At 40.2% G+C, this 6,509-nt stretch overlaps 1 long non-coding RNA gene across 1 annotated transcript; it reads left to right on the top strand.

Annotated features, from left to right (window-relative positions):
- The first annotated feature begins 4,679 nt into the window (after positions 1 to 4,679).
- Positions 4,680 to 6,010, top strand: LOC109083245. Its single transcript, XR_006159848.1, has 4 exons — positions 4,680 to 4,891; positions 5,147 to 5,229; positions 5,431 to 5,544; positions 5,869 to 6,010. It is a non-coding gene; the product is annotated as an uncharacterized LOC109083245 (long non-coding RNA).
- The last annotated feature ends 499 nt before the right edge of the window (positions 6,011 to 6,509 follow it).

Raw genomic sequence — 6,509 nt, 5'->3', positions numbered from 1 at the left:
TGTAGTGTTATATCCATTTATGATGTAATTGCATATTGACTCCACTAGAGGGCCACCTTGGGGTTGACTGCAGAGGGTTACCGGGTTAGACGAGTTAGACTGTGGCATGCATGAGCGGGTTAGCAGCAGGAGCTGCTTGTGTTCTGTAATAAATATGTGGTTTCTGAGTTATAATTCTCCGTGTACAAAGTCTATTGGATACACTGCAACAGAAGAAACACTACATGGTGTCAGAAGAGTCGTTTCACGAACTCGAGCCTGCGTTTTACAGCACTGAGACTTGACGTAAATAGTAAGCTCATCCTGACTTAAGTGAGTCTGCCATAGTATAAAAAACAAAAACCAAAAAAAAAATCCATGGATCAGTTCAGATTACCACCTCCATTAATCCTGTCGGGGAACACAGGTGAAAACTGGAGAAGATGGATACAGCGGTTCAACATTTACATGACTGCTACAGGTTCAGATTCAAAAAGTGAAAAGGTAAAAATTGCCATTCTCCTTCATGCTTTAGGAGAGGAGGCCTTAGAAGTATACAACTCACTGTCTATTGAGCCACATGGGGAGAATGAAACAATACAAGATATAGTAACTGCACTGGAGAAGTATTGCTTACCGAGAAAGAATGTTGTTTTCGAAAGGCACCAGTTCTGGGCCTACCCCATGCCTGATTCGATTACCATCGATAAGCATGTCACAGAACTAAAACAAAAGAGTAAGGACTGTGAATTTGGCTCAACGGAATCTGGCATGATAAGAGACAAGATTGTGTTCAGTATCAGTGATCAGCGTTTAAAGGAGAGGCTCTTAAGAGAAACAAACCTGACTCTTGAAAAAACATTGGACATTTGTAGAGCAGCAGAGGCAGCTAAAACAGATTCAAGCAATGGGAGAGCAGAGTAAAACTGTTCATGCCATTAAAAAGAAGACAAAAGATGCAAAACGGAACAAGAGATATGAAAGAACATCATCTCAACAGCACAAAGCAGATTCGTTCATCTGCAAAAAGTGTGGAAAATCTCACCTTCCACGACAGTGTCCAGCCTTTGGCGCAACATATCATGCCTGTGGAAAACGTAATCACTTTGCCTCAGTGTGCATGTCTGAACAAAAAGACACAAAGCCTAAACACAATAGAAATGTCACTGTTGATTCATTATTCATCGGGTCAGTTGAACTAAAAGAGACCCGTGGCTCTGTACAGAACGCATGGTACATGGATGTAGACATTGGAAATGTGACAGTGAAGTTCAAATTGGACTCTGGAGCTGAAGCCAATATTATACCTCTCGACATTTATCAATCTCTGCACAAAACAGCGTTGGTTGCAAACCGACTTCGACTATGCTAGTGGCGTATGGTGGAACTAAATTAAAGCCAGAAGGTGTGGCCAACCTTCAGTGTGTCACACCCAAAGTGCAAGTTTGCTTACCCTTTTACATCACCAGACACTCGTCCATTCCAATACTTGGCAAGGAAGCATGTGAACGGATGCAACTGCTAAAAAGAGTTGAGACTGTTGTAATCAAGCATTCTACCTCCAAAGAGGAGCTGATAGCACAACATCCAACAGTTTTTGAAGGGCTACGTCAGTTTCCGGGTGAACATCATATTCATGTCGATCCGAAAGCAATCCCAGTCATACATGTCTGCAGAAAAAATTCCCTTAGCAGTGCTGGGCAAACTGAAGGACACACTGGATCAGCTGTTGCAAGCAGATGTTATAGCGCCAGTCACCCAGCCCACTCTTTGGGTCAACAGCCTTGTTGTCACTGAAAAAAAGAATGGGTCATTACGAGTATGCTTGGATCCTCGTGACCTAAATAAAGCTGTTCTTCGTCAACACTTCTCTATTCCAACAACTGAAGATGTCCTGTGCAAGCTTGCTGGAAAGAAAATTTTCTCCATCTTTGATGAAAAGGACGGCTACTGGCAAGTCAAAACTTGACACTGAATCCTCCCTACTATGCACGTTCAACACACCATGGGGTAGATACAGATTCAAACATCTACCATTTGGTATCAAGTCTGCTAGTGAAGTTTTCCAGCAGTACAATAATGAAGTGTTCAGAGACATAGGCGGTGTACACATTGTAGCTGATGATATGATTGTCGCAGCTGCCACAGAACATGATGTCATTGTTGCTAAAATTATGGAGAGAGCAAAAAAAACACAATGTGAAATTCAACCCCGACAAGATCCAGTTCAAGGTGAACAATGTAAATTTCATGGGCCATGTGATAACTCCACAGGGTGTGAAAGCAGATGACGGCAAGATACAGGCAGTAGTAAGCATGCCAGCACCCATGGACAGACAAGCACTGCAGCGTCTTTTGGGCATGATAAGATATCTTGCACCATTTATTCCAGGTGAAGCATCTCTCACGGCTCCTCTCAGACAGCTGTTGAGAAAGGACATTGCATTCCAGTGGCAACCAGAACACGACGAGGCACTGTCTGCACTCAAAACAGCACTGACCAACACACCAGTTCTCAGGTACTACGGACCCCAACACAGCACTCACCATACAAACAGACGCATCCAAAGGTGGCTTAGGATCATGTCGCTGCAGGAGGGGCAACCAATAGCATATGCGTCCAGATCTTTAAACGGATACAGAAAAGAACTACGCCCAGATTGAAAAGGAGCTACTGGTCGATTGTCTTTATGCTCTTACAGCTACAAAAATAATACGTACGGACGCAGTGTGAATGTCCAATCGGACCATAAACCATTGGAGGCTATCTTCAAGAAGCCACTGAGCAAAGCACCAGCGAGACTCCAACGTATGCTCTTACAGCTACAGAAATACGACCTCATTGTCCAGTACAACGCCTGGTAAGGACATGTTAATCCCTGATACACTGTCACGTGCTGTCGCTCACGGCCAACACACAGATACAGATGATCATGAAAAGGGTCATATATTCACTTGAAGCAATAGAGGCTCTCAGTGAAGAAATGCTGAAGCAGATTACAGAGGCTACTGCAAGAGACAGTACACTACAGTTGCTTGTGAAAACACAAAAGACAGGATGGCCGACACATAGAAAGAAACTCAGTCCCTCAATTCATCAGTTCTGGCCTGTCAGACACACTGTGGCTGTGCAAGATGGCATATTGCTGGTATCAGGTAGAATATTGATTCCTGAGTCAATGAGAACAGAGATGTTGCAGAAACTACATATCTCACACCAAGGAATGCAGCGCACAAAAGCACATGCCAGAAAATTTCTGTATTGGCCTGGGATGACCAAACACATAGAACAGATGGTTGAGATGTGTCCAACATGCCAACAGTTCCAGCCCAGGAACCAGAAAGAGCCACTCATCTCTCATGAAATACCAGAGCTCCCCTGGTTAAAAGTAGCTGCCGACATCTTTGAAATCAGAGGTCAGTCATTTCTACTGATTGTTGATTATATGTCAAAGTTTCCTGAGGTGATGAATATCAGAGACAAGACAGCGAACACAGTAATTGAAAAGATGAAAGCAGTGTATGCTAGGCATGGCATTCCAAAAGAGCTGGTGTGCGATCACGTACCCTTTTGCTAGCTATGAAATGAAGACGTTTGCTGCAAAGTGGGGGATTAAGCTGACACACTCAAGTCCCTCCTATCCTCAGTCAAACGGGCTGGCGGAAAGAACAATCAAAACAGTCAAACAAGTCCTAAAGAAAGCGGAAAAAAATCAGGGGTGGATCATCACCTTGCTCTCCTTTCACTGAGAAATACTCCAATCACTGGTATGTCCTACTCACCAGCTCAGGTTCTGATGGGAAGAGTTCTGAGGAGCACCTTACCAGTGTCCAGTGAAGTCCTGCGACCAACTGCTCCCAAAGGTGTTCATCAGGTGCTCCAAGATCGTATAAAGAAGCAAGCGTGTCACTACAATGTGGGAGCAAAAGGCCTTCCAGAATTGCATGCAGGAAATACTGTGCACATTGAAACAGACAGGGGGTGGCAACCAGGTCTTATTGTTTCAAAACGAGATGAGCCAAGATCGTATAATGTCGTCAATAAAGCAGGACGACAGTTCCGCCGCAACAGGCGCCACCTGAGGAAAACAATTCACAAGCCTACAGAAACATTTGATCCAGCGGGTGAGACCCATGACGATACACACTCTCACATCCCAGAGGCACATGAAGTGACAGATCAGCCTGTACAGTGTGTGCCAGATCAATCTGTACATAACAGCAGCACCACAACCACCAGGAGTGGTCGGGTTGTGAAAGTTCCTGTGAGGTTTCAGGACTACTGTATGAATTGACTGTATATTTGCCTAGTAATTAAGGTTAAGCATGTTTAAGCTTCTGAACTGCTTATTGGACAAGATGTTTGCTATAAGTATAAAAAAATAAAATAAAAAAAAAATCCCAGTTACGAGGACTTTAAGATCTATATCCAGGGTTCATATGCGGTTTATTGCTTGTATTGTTCTTTGTGAAAAAAGGAGGATGTGGTGTAGTGTTATATCCATTTATGATGTAATTGCATATTGACTCCACTAGAGGGCCACCTTGGGGTTGACTGCAGAGGGTTACCGGGTTAGACGAGTTAGATTACGGCATGCATGAGCGGGTTAGCAGAAGGAGCTGCTTGTGTTCTGTAATAAATATGTGATTCTGAGTTATAACTCTCCGTGTACAAATCAAATCGAAAAAAAACAAACACAACAAAAAATACAGGTGCGATGAGTGACGTCATCATTGTTTTTCGTGTCTCGAATAAAAGTGAAAGCAGATATTTAGAGTTGATGTTTCTCCATTTAAACAGCCAGAATCGATTCAATACGGAATATCAAAGTGTTTCATAGGAACTAAACCATGATTTTCGTGTAGCTGCTTCATAGAAAGGCAGTGGATTTTGTGAATCTGTGTAAATAAGGTGAGTGCTGAGTGCTTTACAGTGACTTCCGCTTTCAGATTTACTCAAGTATGTGTTTAATGGTGTCTTTTTAATATTTTCTTTTTCAAGCAGATGAAGGTGGTGTGATTGGTGTTTGGTGTTGTGTGTGGTTTATTTGATCATTTGTTAACACACGACTAACATTGTGTATCTGAGTGAACGCCGCTCTCATGATCTGTTTCTCTCAGGATCCGTTCAGCTCAATTATTGAGTTTGTTTGTCATTTCTATTCAGAGTCAGTGCTGCAGATCAGATTCTGTTTCATCATGAAGGACACACAAACATCCACAGATCAAGAGGTTTTCTCCAGGATGCAGGTACTTTGAATAAACACTGTATTAAATCACCTTCAATGATGAGAGATGGGAGTCTCCTTCATGTTTTTGTGTTACAATTAAGATTTTATTTATATGAAAGGGTCAAAAGTCTCGTCATGAAATATTTTTGATTAAAAATACTTAAAGACCTTAAAAAAGAAAAAGATTATTATCTTAAAGTTTAAATCTGTTTTGTTATAGTTCAGTTCATCAGAAGAGATCAGGAGCAGAGTCCAGCTGTGTGTCTGTGAGAAGTGATGCGTCTATAGATCGTCCAATAGAGTTTAAGAGTGGAGATACAAAGACTGATCTCAGGTACATTTCTATAGGAATATTGTTATAATATGTCATTTTATATTATCAAAATAGTGTATACAGTATTTTTATCTACAATATAGGAGAAATTTGTCTTGAACATTGCCTAATAGATATTTTTAATGTTTATCTAATATTTTATCATATACAGTGTTACACAGAGCGACATTTGTGAAAGCACTCAGTTCTTTTTAATATCTTTTGAACAAAAATGTAAGTGAAATGATCCTGAAGTGCTTTTTAAAGTGATTGTTTAAATAATGAGCATGTACTTTGTTAAATTTGGTAAATCAAAGGATTAACTTTAATCTCTCTCTGTTATAGTTCAGTTCATCAGAAGAGATCAGAAGCAGAGTCCAGCTGTGTGTCTGTGAGAAGTGATGCGTCTATAGATCGTCCAATAGAGTTTAAAAGTAGAAATTCAAAGAATAAACTCAGGTACATTTCTATATGAATATTGTTATAGTATGTCATTTTAAAGTATCAAAATAGTGTATGGAGTATTTTTTATCTACAATATAGGAGAAATTTGTCTTGTACATTGCTTAATAGATATTTTTAATCTTTATCTGGTATTTTATCATATATAGTGTATAGTTTACATATAAAGACTGATCTCAGGTACAGTTTTCTATAAATATTATATTATGCCATTTTATATTATCAAAGTAATGTTGAGGCTACAATATTTTTATCTACAATATAGGAGAAATTTGCTTGTACATTGCTAAAATATTTGTATCTTTGTCTAATATTTTATCATATACAGTGTTACACAGAGACACATTTGTGAAAGCACTCAGTTCTTTTTAATATCTTTTGAACAAAAATGTAAGTGAAATGATCCTGAAGTGCTTTTTAAAGTGATTGTTTAAATAATACAGTTGCAATTAGAATTCTTCAACCTTGACCTGTGAGACATTTTGCTGCAGAGAACACAATTTTGTGAAAACAGTTCACCAATG

Source organism: Cyprinus carpio, unplaced genomic scaffold (assembly GCF_018340385.1).
Source record: "Cyprinus carpio isolate SPL01 unplaced genomic scaffold, ASM1834038v1 S000006768, whole genome shotgun sequence".
Lineage (NCBI taxonomy): Eukaryota > Metazoa > Chordata > Actinopteri > Cypriniformes > Cyprinidae > Cyprinus > Cyprinus carpio.
This window is presented reverse-complemented; position numbering and strand designations above follow the sequence as displayed.